This window comes from Aulonocara sp. 'chitande type north' Nkhata Bay, linkage group LG19, assembly GCF_057382095.1.
Source record: "Aulonocara sp. 'chitande type north' Nkhata Bay isolate Kocher_YH1m ecotype deep benthic linkage group LG19, A_spYH_male_GT1.1, whole genome shotgun sequence".
Lineage (NCBI taxonomy): Eukaryota > Metazoa > Chordata > Actinopteri > Cichliformes > Cichlidae > Aulonocara > Aulonocara sp. 'chitande type north' Nkhata Bay.
The window spans coordinates 10,953,381-10,971,633 of NC_141362.1; the positions used below are offsets into that span (position 1 = coordinate 10,953,381).

Sequence of the window (18,253 nt, forward strand, 5' to 3'; positions counted from 1 at the left end):
TATCTGTGCTCCCCCTCCCCTCCTCCTCCTCCTCCCCCTCCCCCTCCCTTCATGTGTGCCCGTGCAGGGCCCGTGGGAAGCACTCGCTCTGGGAGCAGACCGTCTGCAGCCCTGAATAAATGTATGTGGGGGGGGGGCAGAGAGAGTGTTGGAGGACATACATGCAGAGAGACGAGCTTTCAGCTTCCTTCAGTGGTCCCTGCATCTCCTCCGAGCTTCCTCACACGCACACACACGCACACACACGCACACACACACACACACACACTCCTTCAGGGTACACCAGCCGCTCTGGAAGTCCTCTCTCTCCTTTGTTGTTTTTCTGTTGGTTGGTCTCGGCGACGGCGGAGCAGCGTGCGCCTCTATCGCCGCTTCTGTGTGTGTGTGTGTGTGTGTGTGAGTCTGCAAGGCGGTGTGTGAAGGATACCACTAGCAGCGCCCGGGTAAGTCAGCCTCTTCCTTCCATGGTTTTTTTGAGCGTTTCTCTCCATCTCGCCTGGGATCCTCGCCTCTCTCCACCTCATCTCCCTCTCCCGCCCTCCCTCTCTCTCTCTTATTGCTCTGCTCGCTCTCTCTCTCCCTCAGTGTCTCTCTCGGTCTGGGTTACGCCGTTTCCTCCCGACCGCGCTCTTGCCATACCTGCTTCTCTCTCTCTCTCTCTCTCCTCATTGGTGTGTCCTGATTCCTTTTTTCCATCAGGCTCTGGGCCCCATTGGTCGTCTGCCTTCCAACCATTATCTCCACTCCTCCACCCCTCTGTCATCCTTTCTCGCTCTCCGCGCTCTCTCCACCTCCTTCCCTCATTGCCGGTCACATCTCTCAAGTCATAAAAATGATTTGCATGCAGGAGGAGAGCGCAACTTTGCAGTGAGAAAAATAAAGGAGAGGCTGAAACCGGGAGAGCAGGAGGAAAAGTTTACTGAGAAGACTGCAGCTGGAAGGTAACTCCTGCCCATTAACGGCTTCTCGTGTTTCTGCCGTGTCCGTAGACGCGACGGTGTGATGTTGATCGGCTGCCCGGCTCAGTGAGCGTTTCGGCTGAATCGGAGCCTCGCGGTCGCTCCGGTGTCGTATCGTCGGGCTTTGTTTCTGTCATGTTGCTGCAGTCGGGCGGGCTGTTGTTGCGTCAGGTATCGTGAAGAAACTTGCATGGTTCACAAGTTTGTTGTGGAAGTTTGGTGCTGAGTGCTGCTCTGCACATTCGCGCTGTGTTTGCTGGAAACGTGTCTCATCGTTATGCTGCTGAATGCTGGATTATTGCAAGATTTCCTCCATGTTTGTGTTCTCGAGCGCTTTGATTTGCACGCACATGTGCTGTCACTCTGATGTCTTCATGGACGAGGCTGAGCGAGGCAATCTGAAGTTCAGCTCAAACTTCAAGCACATGCTGTCCCTTCGGTCTGCTCTTCCTCCTGATGCAGATGTTGTGCGTGTGTGTCTGCATGCACTCACACAGATGCACTGTAACACGTTTCATTCTGTCATGACAAGCAAAGCTTTGCTGCTTCCACAGTGAGTGTTTGTGAGCGCAGGATGGAGGCGTCGCTCGGACACATCTGGAGAGGAGTCCAGACTGACCCTGCGTCGTCTGACTCATCGGTGTTTTCAAAGTGAAAGTGTGTGCAGGCTGGGATGAATTCATTTATCGGCCGGTGTCAGTAGTTCAGCAGGTTTAACCTTTGTGTTCCTCAAATCTGAGATTTAGTTGAGTAAATCTGTGATTCAGAGATAAAGTGATGCAAACCTGAGAGACTCTAAATGAGTTCAGTGAAGATTTCTTTCTTTGTTTTCTGCACAAAATGGAATAAAAACATAACAAATCAATAAAAGCCCAGAGCAGTCTCTCAGTCCTGACTTTAGTGTGAAGTCATCTCAAACCTGTGAAACTGCTCTCACTGACGCTCTTACAGTTACAGTAAGAAGTGCATCTCTGAGCCGAGCCGCTCGGCGAGCTGAGGTGAAGCCGTGTTCTCCGGGATGTTCCTGAAACGGCGGCAGGAAGGAGACGGCGTGCTTGTTAGAGAGAGAGCGCGTGGCTGATGTGCTTTGCAGAGCGAGCCGAGGACAGCGAGACAGCTGAATGTGATTAAATTATAGAGGGAAAGCATGCTACCTGGTCTGACTGAGACCAACGCTGTGGGAACCCCCTCCTCCTCCCCCTCTCCCATCTCCTCCTCTGTGTGGTGTGAAAGTGAAAGAACCCGGGGAGGCTCGTCAGAGAGAAAGTCAGGTGTTGATGCTGAACGTGGACTCAGTGTAACGAGTCACGGCATCGACGAAGACACGGGTGGGAGTCTTTACTGCTCGGCAGCCTAATGAACGAGCAGGAAAAAGCCTCCCGGGGATCCCCTTCATGCAGCCGCCAGGGTGGGGGTGTGGGGGCAGCTGCGTGCTAATATTAGCTTCCATGTTGAATGGCTGGATCCCACACGAATCAGGCTTAGCAGAACTGCGGCGTGCGGTAACACAGAGCATGACTGTGCGCTGAGGCTGGACTGCCCGTGTGGTCGCACGCTGACGTGCATTTAATGACACGAGTGAGGACGTGCTCGACTCGCCCTCCTTAGGCGTTTGGAAAATATTAACAATTTTTAAAAACCCGTTGCTTTCAGCATGTTATACCACCACTCACCACTAGGAGGCGGCGCCTCTTTCGAGGGGAGTGAGGCGGGAATTAAAGCCACAAAACCTCTAGTACAATCAGAGCTCTGCTCACTTTCTGTTCCACAGGGGGCGCTCTCGAGCTCACTGTTTGGACATTGTTGACAGGAGAGCTCGAGACAGTAGAAAAGATTCTATTTGCAGATGTCTTGCAGGTTTCTATTGTAGTGAAAAACCATTCGTATTCACTCCTGCTCACTGATGTCAGAGCGCCCCCTGTGGACAGTAAACCCTCAATCAGAGCCGCTCGTTAAAGGGAGGGTTAAAACCCGATTATTGGCGGGCGCGATCGATGGATTCAAACGAAACACACTCTGTGGTTGAAGTTTCACGTCAGCTGTTTTTTTAAATTTGTCGGTTCATCTGTGACGCGCATGTTTCTGCAGGCATGTCCTACTGAGATAAATAAAGTTTTTCTCATACAGGAAGCAAGAAAAAATGAAACAGTGACACGTTAACGACGCAGATAATCTCTCTGTTATCATCTCGCACTGTTTCTATGCTCAAACGAAATCGCAGAATAAACAAAGTGAAAGTTTGATGAACGACTCACAATGAGGCAGCGTTTCTGTGTTTGATGCTTTTATTGTTTCAAATTATAAAACGACGTAAAGTGTATTTAAAGGCAGAGATGGATCAGCGGCGAGGGTCAGCTGACGGCTGTGGGAATGTGAAGCGCTCCGTACGAGGCGACTGCAGCACGGGCTGCTGTGAGCGAGAGCGGGAAACGGCGTCCGAAGTTAAAAATGAAAAAATATTTGCTCCCCGAGGCGAAGTTTGGAAAACTAAAGTATCATTTCTGGGAGACGCAGTTTCACGTCGCACGTCTGCAGCACATCTGTTCCTTTAACATGAACCTGATTATGCAACACATGCTAAAGATGACAGAATGATGCCAGGTCTCTCTTGGAAATGAGATTTTTAATCTCATTGAGATTTTTTACCTGGATAAATAAAGGATTAATAAATAAATGATTCCTGTAGAAGAAAATAATCACTGTGACGGCACAGCGGTCAGTGTTCCACTCACTGTGGACCTGTGGACTCCCACACACACTCCTGTTTGTAAAGTTAACAGTTAAAAAATCAGTTTTTTAAATTCAGCTTACCGTGAAAAACGAAACAGCTGATTTATTTCTTATTCAAATGTCGAATTTACGATTTACTTCATCCTGAAGCTGATCGGGAGTGCTCTCATCTTCATCATCATCATCATCATCATCATCATCATCATCATCAGTATTGTTGTTACAGGTGTTTGCGGTGCTGTAGTAGCTGCGTATCGGCGTCCTCAGCGTCCTTTGTTCTTACCTCACATTCTCCAGAGTTCATGTGATGTGTTTGTTTCTTCATAATTGAAATTTTTATGTGCAAACGATGAAATTATGGAACGTCTGCGTCCACACTCTGGGAAAAATCTGGGAGTGGAAACGATGATGTCGACCGTGCATGTGTATGAGTTTACTGATGAAAGAGCGTGTGGACAAATCAGGTGACCCTGGTCTGCACCGCCGGGGCTCTCGTTCCTCGGGATGAGTCGCAGGTTCGGCAGCGGCCGATCTCGGCTCAAACATTTAATCACGATGTGGATTTTTGGTCTCATTCGGGTCATTCCGAGCTCGCTGTGCGTGTCTTTGTGGGAATCAATGCGGTCTTCCAATCAGTCTCCGTGACGGGCTCGGGCAGAGGGGAGATTGATCGATTCGAGCCGACACGTCGTCGATGCCGACATCTACTCGGTGTAGGATGTGGCCGCTCGCGCGTCCTTCGCACACGCACTCCTGCGGCGGCTGATTAATTATGCCGCTCATCAGTCAGAGCACGAGTTGTAGCAGATACTGTAAAATATCAGCAGCATTTCCAGGCTGCTGTATTCAATGTGATGGTGACGGGACGAGGTGACACGGGCCAACAACAATTCATATCGAAGGTTATTATGATCACAAAGTCGCTGCTCCAACACCTGGGATCCTTTCATTCCCTCCTCTGCCCCATTGTTTACATGCAAATCGAACTGTGTGCATATCCAAAGAATCTACAGTTATACAGGAAAGAATGAATGAAACAAGGAGACATACAGAGAACTAAACAGGAAGAACACCGAGGGAAAGAGGAAGTACACAGGAAGGTTACAGAAGACTGAAAAAGAAGGAAGTAACACAGAAAGTGAGGAAAAAAGGATATATCAGGGAAGCGAAGAAAGGAAGCATGCAGGGAACAATGATATAAAGGGAGGAGAAAGAGGAAGGAAAGAAGGAAGAATGCTGTAGAGCAGGAAGGAGGTACGGCATACAGGAAGAACATGGGAAGGAAAAGCATACAAGATGGAAGAAAGCTTATAAGAAGTAAGGTAGGAAAGTATACAGGAAGTTAGGAAGAAAGGACACATAAACAAAGAAAATGGGAGGTAGGGAAGGATACTGGACAGGAAGTAAGGAGGCGTGCAGAAAACGGGAAGAAGGCATGTTTTGGTAAAGGAGGAAATGAGGAAATGGGAGGTTTTGGATGTGTAATTAGAATATCAGGTAGAAGCACTCGTGTAACTGTTAGCTGTCGTGTCAGGACTGAAGTCCGACAGCAAAAGGTTAAACCGCTTGTTAGTGGATAGAAAATTGTATTACACGTGGCGGTTACCACCTGGATGTGGTCGTCCGTCCCCCCGTGTGAAAAAGGTCCACAGAAAACAGAGTACAGGGAGTTTCAGTGTGGGTATCCCTCCAGAGAGACACACACACCTTCGTGCCTTTCCTCGGGGAAAACGCGATCTATCTCCTGGCGGGCAGGCCAATTAAAAACCAATCAGGCTGCTTGGAGTGCGCTGGTAATGGGAAAGCCGAGGCAGTGAAGGAAGTGCGGCTGATTAATGGACATTTTCACCTTGTGGCATAACAGCCTGCCACAGGCATCCATCACCTCGGGGGACGACGCTGGCCCCACACCTATCCCGACCGGCTGACGCGCTGTAAGAGATGTGCGAGCGTGCGACGGCGTGCCTGATGAGGCTGCGGGAGCTCCGCGTTAACCTGCCTGATCAGCAGGCCGCGGCGGCGGCGTCACGGCTACAGCTGCTTGTTTCCGTGTTCACACATCAGAGGACGCGCTGCTTGTGTTAAACGTGCATTTCTCACGTATTAGTTATAATAACGTGAGCCTTCCAGTGCTCGATGCGAGCACGATGAGCAGCTGGAATCACTTCCAGTGTTTTCGTTGCTCCGGTGGGTCAGAACCGGACTTTCCCACAGGCTGCAGACACGCTAACGGGGGGTCGGGACGCTCTTACCCAGCGCAAACACTGTGTTTGTGCCGTTGCACGGCAGCGAGCATTCAAAAGGAAAGTATTAAACGGCGTGAGCCGAGCTGGTTCCATTTCAGGAGCCGCTGTGACCTACTTCACACAGCCCGGCAGCGAGCTGTAAATAAGGATTTTCATAACCTGCTTTGGCCTTTTCCCATTAGAGCCACGACGGTGCCTTGAAGAATATTACAAAGAGGTGAGGAGCAGCTGTTTAGAGCGCTGCTATGATATCATCAAAGCGCTGACCTCCAGACTGCTGGAGTCTTTGTCATGCAATTACAATTAGCTTTAGCACCACGTTTAGCGTCAGCGATAGGACGGGACGGAGGGCGGGGGGAGTAATTGAATTTCTGTGTGCGCGGCTGCAGTTCAAAGTTGATGCCACTCGGTTTGTGTGTCTATCTGCCCGTTTTACCCGCCTCGCCGTGGAAACGCATTTATTTCAGCTCCGGCTTAGTTTGCAGATCTTTTCCAGTCGAATCAGCGGCCACGCTGGCACCTGTTGACATTTAGTTTCTCTCTAAACAATGAAACGATGAATCATTAAAGGAAATGTTTCAATCACAGCAACACCTGCCTCCTCGCTAATGACGCTGCTGCTTCATTACCGAAAAGTCAAGCAAGACGCCAGAGTCTTCGGGTCAGAGCGGTTACATCACTGCTGCGAGGGAGGCCGCATGTCAGGGGAGGGTGGAAGGAACCAAGGAAGGAAGGAGACCAAAAGCACACAAACCAGAATGGAAGGAAGGAAGTGCACATGAAGGCAGGAAACGAGACATATAGGAAGGAAACAAGGAAATAGGAATTATGAAGGAAGAACATATACAAAGAAGGAGAGATAAGCTTAAGGAAAGGAAAGAAGAAAGCATACATAAATAAAGAACGAAGGGAAGGAAGGATGTATGATACAATAACAAAGGAAGGAAATACATAACTAGGGAAGAAAGAAAATATGGATATTGAAGGACATTAAAGGTTTAAAGTATACAAACAAAAAATGAATGGATACAGGAAGGAATGAATTAAGGATACATAGAGAAAAATCTGGAAAAAAGAAGGAAATGAGGAAGGCAGAAAATAAGGAAGGAAGGATGTACAGAGAAAGGACATACAGAAGTAAAAGGAGGCAGGAATTGAAAAAAGGAAGAAAGGAAGGAGGAGAAGCTAAAAAAGGAAGTGTCAGGGCAGTACATGGGAACGTGGCGAGATATTGGAAAATGATTACCAAACAGGCATCCATTATTCAGCAGGGCAATCAGGGCGGGCACGCGCTCCTTATTTATGCCAGCGCTGTAAATCAGATTTGTCGGTTTTGATCACTCTAAAATCTCCCAGTCACACGCGGGCAATATTGGGTGAATATTACACTGTCTAATGGGTAATTGATGACGGCATGTGACACCGGTCGAGACGAATGGACGGCCTGCAGGAGCGAGGAGGAGGAGGTGTCGGGAGAGGAGCTGATTGCTCTGAGTAGCTTTGCAGGAATAATTCGGGTTCACACGCCGCTGTGCTCCTGCTTCCTCCTTTTTTAAGTGTTAATGTAAATCAGCACATGTGCAACTACAGACCAATAACCAATCAGCATCCAGCGCAGGTCACAGACAGCCCGTCTTCATCATCCTCACTTTGTTTTCTACATTTGAGGCACGATGTTGTCTTAACTGAGGATAAGTGATCTGTGGAGGCAGGCGGAGGAAAGGAAATACATCTGTGACTGATTAAGGAAGGAAGGAAGTGAAGAGGGAAGCATCAGGGGAAAGAAGGAAGAAAGGATACATTCAGGAATGATGGATGTTTACAGAAAGGAAGGAAGTATAGAGAAACTGGGAAGGAAGCATGCAAAAGAAGATGTAAAGAAGTAAACAGACAGGGAAATGGAAGGATACAGCATAGGAAGGATAGATACAGAGAGGAAAGAAGGAAATATAAAAGGCTTTCAGGTAGGAAGGAATTGTGGAAGGAGGGAAGCAAGACAGGAAGTGTGGAAGAAGAAAGGAAATATACAGGAAGTAAAGGAGATCCTGGAAGAAAGGAAATAATCACTGAGCAAAGAAATAAACAATCAAAGAAAGAAGAGAAGCTTGTAGGAAGGAAGAACAAAAGTCTGCAAGGAAGGAAGGTATTATTAAGGATTCAGGAGAAAGGAAGCATGTATGCATAATGTTAGGAAGAATAGAAGGATGGACAGCAGAAGACATACAAGATGAAGGAAGAACAGAAAGAAGGAGGGAAGGAACTAATGATGTGAAGTATACAGAGAGGAAGAAGGAAAGGAAGGAAGAAGTATGCATTAAGGGAAGGAAGGAATTAAATATGCAGGAAGGAGGAAGGGAGGATGGATGCATGAAAGAGGAAGGAGAGAAGGAAGCATGAAGGAAGCATGATGCTATTTTGTTGCACAGATAAATGTTTAGTGTGTGTGTGTGTGTGTGTGTGTGTGTGTGTGTGTGTGTGTGTGTGTGTGTGTATGCAAATGTCTTTGTGATTGATTCGTGCGTGCTGATGCCCTGGTGCTGCAGCGCGGCGGGCGGACATGATGTGCTCTGAGTGGCGCGTCTCTGCGAGGGTGGCCTGACCTCTGCCTTCAGCTCCGCTTCACAGGAGCAGCAGCAAATGAGAGGTGTCATGGCGTGACAGCGCCGCGGCCCTCTTTAGGACTGACGGCCCGTCTGACGCGCACAAGCGCTCGCATGAGGACTGAATGTGCAGACCGGCGGCAGGGGAGGGGCACGCGTGCACACACACACATGCAAATATGCAACAGTTGGAACATAAACAGACACGGGTGCATAAATATTGACGGTGTGGTTGAGTCCGGGCAACACGGCGCAGATCAATAGCTGTGTTTCATGAACATGCAGCTTTTGTTTGGGGAAACAATGATTTGGCTTCAGTTGTGACCACTTAGCACTCACGCCTCGCTCCGAAAATCAAACTCCGACGCAGACGGGATTGTGTCAGGCAAACAAACAGAGCTCCGAACTCGTCGGGCTAATCTGGGTTTGTGTCGCGCGCCTTTGAGCTGAATCAATCGCCTCGTTTGGAGTCCTGAAATTGTGTTTTTGTTGCTGGTTTTTGTGACATGTTGTCACAGAGGCTCGGTTATCAATATATGAATCACACAGAAACGCAGAGCAATCTCAGGACCGAGACATCGGGGTAAGAACAGTTAGTCTGCCTCTACTGCTGTAACTAAACTCACATATGTTATATTTAATTTCACTGTTTCAGGAGAATAAGAGAAAAGATCAGAATAAGCCTCAACTGAAACCTGCAGTTCCTCTAATGTCCAGCAGAGCGTCAGTCCCCGTGTTGCAATAAACACGTTAACAGCCTGATACAGAAAATGATCGCTATATATCATTTCCCCTTTCATAACAGCTGTTTACACTGAATTAAGGCTTAAAGTCTACGTTATTAGGGGTGTGGCCTCTTTGACAGGTGCAGACACAGGCGGTTGTAGCTGCTAGCTGTTTGCTAGCTTCACCTGAGCTGGACCTCTGGGACGTGTTTGTGCCGTTGGAGCATTTTTAATGACATCATCTGACCGATACCACGGCTGCTGTGAGGTTACTGTACTAACAAACCACCCAAGAAGGCGGAGCTCCAGTTTGCTGAGTGAGATTTGAGGATTTTAATTGGATGTTATTGAGCACTAATTAGCAGGTACCTGTGTCTGTCTTTCAAACTACAAGCCGGGAGTCGAACTCTGAATGTCCCCATAAAACAAAGTGTTCGTGAGACACACGCTCACTACGATATAATATTTCGTAAAAGTAATTTTATGAATTTTACGAAATACTATACGAGACTTGTAGTGGTGAACGATGTCGTCAGTTGGAGTCTGTGGCATCTGTGGGCACGGCGTTATGACCCCGCTCGCTTCTGGCTCCACAGACACCACACGCCAAAATCAGGTGGTCAAAGGGGTTTGCGGTAGTGTCTGCCATCTTTTATATACAGGCTGTGAGTGAATCAGTGTGTTAGCAGACGAGGTGCTGCTCAAACGAAACTAGGGCATATCCACCTGCCACCTGCAGGCCTCCCCAGACACAACCCCCTGAAACCGCTGACGAGGCACCGCTGGGCCTTCCTCCTGACACACACAGACACACACACACACAGACACACACAGAGTTCCTCCTCATGTCCTTCCTCTGCTCCTTCTGTCATTCCCTTTATCTCTCCCTCTCCCGTCTCTCCGCTCCTCTGGCTGCACTGTATCTCTGCTCATTGTTATCGGTCTCTGTAACAGGATTTTCTCCGTCCTGCCGGATGATTAGTTCAAATATAACTGTGAAGGGGTGTGAGGGGGGAGTTTTGCCTTCATTTCTTCATCTCAGTTCAGTGGTTAACGAGGGGGATGGATCACATATTTACTGCTAACAAGGGGAATGCCATCGTTTCTCATTCTCCCTCACCGAGTGCGCCCCACAGTCCCATGCATAATAAATCAGAGCGTGTGTGCAGGCGCCGGCCTCTGCATGCAGACAGGAGTCACGGTGTGTAGTGTGATCTGCTACAAACGCAGGAGGAATGTGAAGCCGCGGCGCGTTCGGGTCGTTGCCGGGTCTCGGCTAAAACGCTCCCGTTCGCTTTGCCTCTGTCAAGCTCCTGCGTCCCCCCGCCCTGGATAAATACCGCTAGGTGCATCATTCCTTTAGTCTTAACCCCTTGCCACCGCCGCACGAGAAGCCGCTGCCCCGCTCGTGTAAGTGACCTAATTTTCCTGCTCGGCCCAGCGTTTTCCGATGTGAGCCATTCCAAAATAGCTTGGCTACAGCAAAGCGTGGCAAACTCATTTCCATCTTGCATAACAGAGACCAAACATCCCCTCACCCTCCCTCCCTCCTTTCCGGGCTCAGTGGCGAGATGGCACACTCTCTCACAGGCTGCATCTCAGCTTCCCACTTCAGTGCATGAGGATGATGGTGATATTATCATTTTCACTTATTCATCCCAGTGTTTGTGCTTTATGTCCTGACTGTAGGCCCGATTCGGCCCATCACATTATTTAGAGACGCGGTGCAGGTTTAGTCCAGGATATGGAGCGCCGTGCTACAAGCGTCGGGAGGACATATTTCAGGCACAGCTGATTCTGTGACCCGCGCTATGTCTCATCAAAATAACCATTCAGACGCTATTAAAAGCTCTCTGCGCCGCAAACCCGGCGTAATATCACAGCACGGTGGCATTACGGAGCAGTATAACATGCAGCAGGGCCGTATCTCCTCGCTGTCATTGAATCGGCTTTGGATGGAGATAATGAGGAGTGGGGGGGCTGAGAGAGGAATCATTATTTTACCCATGGCTGCGGCGCTTCTTAACAGGGTCTGTAGGGCGCCTTCACAAAGCTAATGTAGAGAAATGGAAACAGATGGAAAGCATGATTATTTGATCTGCCTAGACCGCTCAGAGGCAACAGAGTGGGCTGTATACGTCTGCGTGTGTGTGTGTGTGTGTGTGTGTGTGTGTGTGTGTGTGTGTGTGTGTGTGTGTGTGCAGTGACTGACGTGCATTAATGTGCCCGGGTGTGGGTGGCTATTGTTTGCGTGTGTTTTGCGGTCCATCTGTTGCCGTGTTTTTGAATGCGGCGCGCGTGCTTCTGAGTGCGTTCGCGTACTCATCGAGTAAGAATAAGATTGTTTCACGCTGCAAACATATGGCCTCTAATTAGGAGTGAGCAATGAGCAGTGATACAGGTAGTACTGCACGCAGGTGTCTGTGTTATGTGCTGAAGGCTGTGCGAGGCTGCTTCATACCTGCGGCAGACTTTCTGCATAATGCACCATCTCACCTCCACATCTTTAACACTCATGTTACCTGTAAAAGTGTAACTGAAGCGAGGCTGTGGAGCATTTTTTTTTTTTACTTTGCAAACAGAAGAAAAAGTTAGCATCAACCTTCAGAGCGCAAAAATGAAGCTGCAATTCCTCTGACGTCCAGCAGGGGCTCCAGTTAAAATAAACGTGTTTGAAGCCTGATGCAAAAACTATTTTTTGACCTTCATAACAGCTGTTTGAGTTTGCATTGTTAGGGGCGTGGCCTCTGTGACCGACAGGCGGATGACGACACAGGCGGCTGTGGCTGCTAGCTGGACCTCTGGACGTGTTTGTGCTGTTTCAGAGCATTTTAAGTAATGTAATTACTGACCAATAATATCGCTGCTGATTTGATGTGGATGTTACTGAGCACTAGTTAGCAGGTATGTGCATCTGCGTGACGCTCTCATACAGTCACTTGTGGCTGCACGCGCTGAGGATAGCAGCAGCAGTGAGGCTAAAATGACACCTTTAATGCACAGCCTTTGACAAAAGCCACAGAGTCTGTTTTGGGAGGTGGAGGTGGTGCCAGTAGCATGACTGGGACGTACCTGGGAGAGGGAGGTTGTAGTCTCCTGAGGGATCATTGTTATTGTTATTATTGTTATTATTTTTGGATGTTTCTACTTAATTCTATTTTCAATCAGTTTTTAGTTCCTCGGTGTTCGAGGCTCCAAACTGCTCAGGAAACAGGTCGTGGTTCTGGCTCGAGCTCCAAACCTGCAGCCTTTACCCTAATAATGCTACATTTGTGTAGCCGTGACACATTAAGCTGCAAACGCACTCGGGCTGATCTGTTCCCTCCTGCACGGACGTGCTTCACACCGTTGGTACACACATGTAGCGAGATCATTGTCAGAAAGCCCATCCCCACTGTGAAAAGCACACGGCTCTATATGCGCTGTGCAGCCCACACACGATACAGAGAATTAGCTAGGCTGTGTGTTACTCGATCGATCCGAGCCGTCTCCATGCCTCTCCGCTCTCAATTCAGCTGCAGTAGCATGGCGGCGCGTTAGCGTTGCACCGATTGGCCTTGGCGTGCTTCAGCCTACTGTATGCACGCAGATAAAGCCACGAACACACACGCGACAGGGCGCACACGCTCCCTTTGTCACAGAATGGGGTACATTATCGCATGAGGTTCCCTGTCAGGCGAGGGGTTGGAGGACGAGGCTGGCTCGTGTGTGCGTGCGTGACTGGCGGGCCACACCTGTCAGCAGCGCTCCATAGGCTGGCTGCTGATGCTATCTGACAGCCCGGCCGCCACGAGGATGTGTGTGTGTGTGTGTGTGTGTGTGTGTGTGTGTGTGTGTGTGTGTGTGTGTGTGCCGTGACCGTTTGGATGAGTCACTGTTGTGCCTCTGCTGCTATGTTCCCCAGAGGACCCTCTAGTGTCTGACTGGTGGTTTCTGTGTGTGTGTGTGTGTGTGTGTGTGTGTTTCTCTGGCTGTGTGTTTAGGGCTTATTAACAGCTGGCCTCTTACTCACACAGTAAACAATCACCATCGAAAATTTTTCGCCATCTAGTCTCTCGTAGTGCCGCGACTCTGCAACGTGCCGAAGCTCTCACACTCTCCATCTGCTCCTCGGCTCTGTGGCGTCGCAATCTGCTTTAATTCATCATTTACGTTAAAGAACAACACGCGTGACGCGCCGCCTCGTTGTGATGCAAACTGTGTTGCGGTAAACTTTCAGCCGAGCTGAGGACCGCTCTCTGGATGTGACGCTCAGACGGCGTTCTTCAATGGCGGCCGCTCGCTGCAGACCCAGCTTTGTGAAGCAGCTGTACCCTCCAGTGCCTCTCAGCAGCACATGCATTTGGCTGAAATATTCAGCCCGCTCCCAGCGATACCTTGCATGTATAATTACCGGATATGCTGCCTGCCGCTGATAACTCTCCCAAACAATGTTTGAAGGGGGAAGGCGGCGATGAATTCCCAATGAAGTGTGAAAAAGACTGATTAAAATTGCCGTGGTCAAAAGCCAGTGCACCAGTGTGTTCTGCTCTCACGGACCAGGGGAGATGAGGAGACAGACTGCAGTGGAGATTGCTAGCTCGCGTTTTTCCCATACCGTGCCTCGGACTGATTTGGCTTCTATTTTTGTCCTCGGCCGAATTGGAATATATTTGGTGCACTTCTTAAAGATACAACAGCAAAGCACATTTAGAGGCTCACCTGAGCCTGATTACTGATTCACATACAGCTGAACTGCATGTTTTACCTTTGCGATTTGTGTGAGTCAGTATATCACTGTACTACATGTCGCTGCAGTTGACTTTCAAATGTGGCACTCTTCACATGGTCCCACCGTTAGACAGAATCACATAAACGGTAAAAGCGTTCACGGGAAAATCGTCTTCTGTTTGCAGAATACGTACGAACTCTGAGTCTGAATCGTTGTGTTAAAACGGTAGAAGCTCAAACCAATAAGAGCCTCCAGAGCTGAAACATTACGATAACACTGAAACCTGCAGTTCTTCAGCCATCCACTGCATACTGCTTTTGCCACATCGGTCAGGTTTAGGTGGAAACGAGTCTGAGGTGAGGTCTTCACTGCAGTAAACCTCAACATGTCCTCGGCCGCTCGGAGCCAGAGGACGCCTCGTGTGTAAACGAACCACATCAGTGGCTTTGGCTCTAATTGATGCCCCGGGGACGAGGACAGGCTGCTTTAGGTGTAAGCAGGTGTAGTTTTGAGGGACTTGTTGAGCTCTAACTCTTCATGATCTCTATAAAAAGTGTACAAAAGAGTATTTGTATTTATATGTTCCCTCGTTGTCTGCTTTCATGTCTTTATGTGTTTTTGCATAAATCTGTGTGGGCGAGCTCGTCTCCTGTTGGTAGCTTGATGATACATGTATATGCTGCACATGGAAAATATATATAGGTGTGTGTGTGTGTGTGTGTGTGTGTGTGTGTGTGTGTGTGTGTGTGTGCAGCAGCTTCCAGGCGCCCGGGAGCCTGTTTGCAGAGGCTGAGGGAGGGAGGGGATGGAGAGATGGCGTCTCATTTGAGGCGTGTGGGCGTTGAGCTCTGGGCACCTAATTACAGCCCCAGCCGGCTAACGCAGCCCACCCGCCCGCTTCTCCATCGGCCCCTGTGTTTGGGTGTCAGAGCTGGATGACGCGCTCCCCTCGTCTCCGAAGCTTTGCTCTCAGGAGGACGCCACCTTAGCGCGAAGCACGGCTGTGTCTGATTAGCCGGCTTAAATGAGATCCCTAGCTAGCTGACGACGTTGTCAGTCTCTTTGTTGACAGCTATGAGAAGCGCTGCCAGACTGCCACCCGGCACGTTTAGCTTGTTAGCTTGATCAGGAGGCTCCTATGCATCATGTCTAACAAACATTGGAATTAGAAATCTGCAGGGAGCTCATTTAGGCTACTCCAGGAGAGAGACTAGTTAGCTAGCTAGCTAGCCACATGCCCAGAGGCTAACAAGCCCTGACTAACATAGAGGGCCCTTTTTGTTTTTTCTTTTCTCGTGTACAGCTCAGTAATTGGTGGTTATTAGTAAGCTTGCTGGAAGAGGAGCTCTGCAGCAGGTTAACCCTTTCATCCCCAAAAGCACGGCCGCTGTGTTTCATCTCGTTTCAGAGGATTAAAAGGCAGCGAGAGCAGAGAGAGAGAGACGGATGCCTATAGTGGGGGTTGGTTATTATTATTTTCTGCCAACAGCAGATGCCAGGCGCAGCGGTTTCAACCGGGCACACTTTAAAACACAACACAGCTGCCGTCTCTGCATCTGGGCACCGGATCGAAGGAGGAGGGAGGAGAGGAGCGCGGCAAAAATAATAATAATAAGAGGAGCAGGAGACAGGCTGTGGAGGGAGAAACAGGAGGAGGAGAGGGAGGAAGAAACAAAGGCTGACACAGATAACATCTATCAGTGCTGCAGAAACATGGGCCGGGTTTACCCACTGCACCCTCCCGCCTCATCCCCACGTTCCCCTCCAAAAGCCGGGAACCGCTAACTGGGCCAATCCACAACAGGGATTAGCCATCTCGCTGCAGAGGCATTTAAATGTGCTTCATGTGGGAGTGAGCGTAAACACAAACGGCGAGAGAACAGCAAGACAGGAAACGCTTGTACTCTATTGTTTTTACTTTATTTGTAGCGCACGGGTGGAGACAAAGAGAACGCGGTAAGGCAGAATCAGCCTGAACGCAGTGTAGAAGCGATCTCTCGTGAAATGACACAGAGAGAAGATTACATGCAGGAAAAATTGGAGGTGGATGGGATGTGTGAAGCATCTTGTTGACCCTGCAGTGAATGAACATAATGCACGTGGCTGTGGTTGTGCAGGAGGAGATGCAGTGCTCATTTGAAGCCTCCCGTGGAGCCGTGCGAGATGTAAAGCACGGGCAAACTTGTGTTTCCTTCCCCTGCCCTCCCCACCTGTGGACAGAGGTGCGGGCCAAACGTCGGCGCCACAGACGGGGAATTGCACACCTTTATTATTTTCCACTGATTTCAAAGAGCTCTGCGCCACAGCAGGCTTGTTTCTCTGCTCGCCTCCCTCGCCCCTCTTCTTTTGTTCTACCTCTATTAGACTCGTCCTTGACTGCCGAGCGAGCGCGCGGCGCAGCCTTTGGTCGAGAGGAGCCAGTCAAATGCTCTCTCGCTCTCCCGTTGAGACAAGAATAGAAGAGAGCGAGACGCAGAAAGGATAGCGAGAAAAGACAGGACAGCCTTTTCTGTTTTTTTTAAAACACGGAGCTGTGAATGAGAGCGTGGAGGACTATTAGCAGGAAGTTGGCCTGATGAGCAAGCGTCTGAAGACAGAGGAGCGCTCCGGGCGTCTCGTTTGGAAAGACAGTGAATGAAAAGTCGTCGTCTGCCAAGAAAGAAACCCTCACAAACTGTGGTGCATCAGTCACTGAGATTTACAGTCGACAACAGGAGCAGGAAGGTGCTCGTCTGTGAATATGAGATTAAAGCAGGAAAAGACTGAGCCGAGCACAAAGAGCCCGCTCTCTTAATATTTAATCCCACTGCGCCCCAACCGGCTGAGCTTCATCTAGAGGGCACTCTGATGAACAGCCCAAATGGTTATTTACACTCGTCTCTGAGATAAAGACACCACTTAAAAATAATTGTCTTATATAATATAATACAGATTATAAATGTGAGCTGGAATGAAACAGCTAATGATGGATAATCAATCCTGCAAGCCGCTTTGCAACCCAGTCCGAGTTCATCAGTGTCAGCTGGAGCTCTCCAATCATTTAATAGTTTCATCAAACATTTTTATTTAGGTTCTATAATAAAAGTAAAATAAAAACAAACTTTTTGCATTTTTTTATTAAACAGTGGTATTGTTTATTTCTGTGGTAAACTTCCTGCTAAACATAGAGCACAATAAAAGTTGACTTTATCAGCCAGATGAAAAAGAAATCTGAAACACAGACACACTGATCCCAGGAAACAACAGTTCAGTCATTTCAATCCAACAGCAGCAGAAAAACATTCACTGTAACCTGTAGCGGTGACAGGAAGTTAGAGGATCAAACTATCCTTTCATAATAAAATGTCGTCATCCACCACCATCTTCTTCTACTGCTTATCGGGGTCGTGACCTCTGGTTTGCCACAGAGGTGGAGAGGGTGATTTTCACTCTGGTTAAACTGGTTTCCATCATCGTTCGTAGCCGGCAGCACTGGGAGCAGCATAACGCTGAAACAGCACACAGTTCAACCTGCCTGGGTGGGGTGCAGAGCCAAAGTCACGGCGGCCTGTGTGGATGAAAACATGTTTATAACAATGAGAATATTTCATGTGTTCATGTTTTAACCAGCAATAAACAGAATTCACAGCATCCAGCCAGAAAGATGGAGAGCTGAGACTTCCAAAGGGAATTTGATTAAATCTGGTCCTTCAGATTTCCTCCAGAGTGACATCTCTGATGAAGCTCTCACCTGGTGGTGGGTGGATGGTTTCTGGGCCTGGTGGAGTGCTCGAGGATTATCAGAACCACACTGAGCCCGATCATCAGCCCGACAGATGCTCTGCTTCACCTTCAGACTGCAGATGCTTTGGAGTCTGATGTTTTCCTGTCATTTGTTGTATCCTCTGTTTCTCTTTTTTATGCTTTAGATCAGATTTTTGCAGAATTATTTCACAGGCCGCTACAGAGCGGAGGCAGGGTTTCGTTTCCCTCTTTACCTGGACGCAGACAGCCGTGCAGCGAGACAGACAGCAGACAGATGGAGAGGCAGACAGGTAAACAGGCAGATAGACGAGCGGGCAAACAAACAGAGACACAAACAGATGACGAGTAGACGGGCAGATAGTCGGGCAGATTGGCAGAGCGGCTGACAGCCTGGACGCTTTCCACTGTGGAGGTATTGGCTGGAGAAGGAAGCTGGCAGGCAGACAGGCAGATGGACAGGCAGGCAGACAGGAGGACTGGAGGAATAATAGAAAGACCGGCTGGAAGAGAGACAGACAGAAAGGCGGGCGGAGAGGTT

At 49.0% G+C, this 18,253-nt stretch overlaps 1 protein-coding gene across 9 annotated transcripts in view; it reads left to right on the forward strand.

Moving 5' to 3' along the window:
- Positions 1 to 237: 237 nt before the first annotated feature.
- myt1lb (myelin transcription factor 1-like, b) overlaps positions 238 to 18,253 on the forward strand; it is a 106,327-nt gene continuing 88,311 nt past the window's right edge. For 5 of the 9 annotated variants that reach the window (XM_086275953.1, XM_086275960.1, XM_086275956.1 and 2 more), the window contains exon 1: positions 588 to 941. The gene's annotated coding sequence lies outside the window, so the exon portion shown is untranslated. Of the gene's footprint in view, positions 444 to 587; positions 942 to 18,253 lie in introns of those variants that run through there. The other 4 variants (XM_086275958.1, XM_086275957.1, XM_086275962.1 and 1 more) reach the window with 2 other exon arrangements.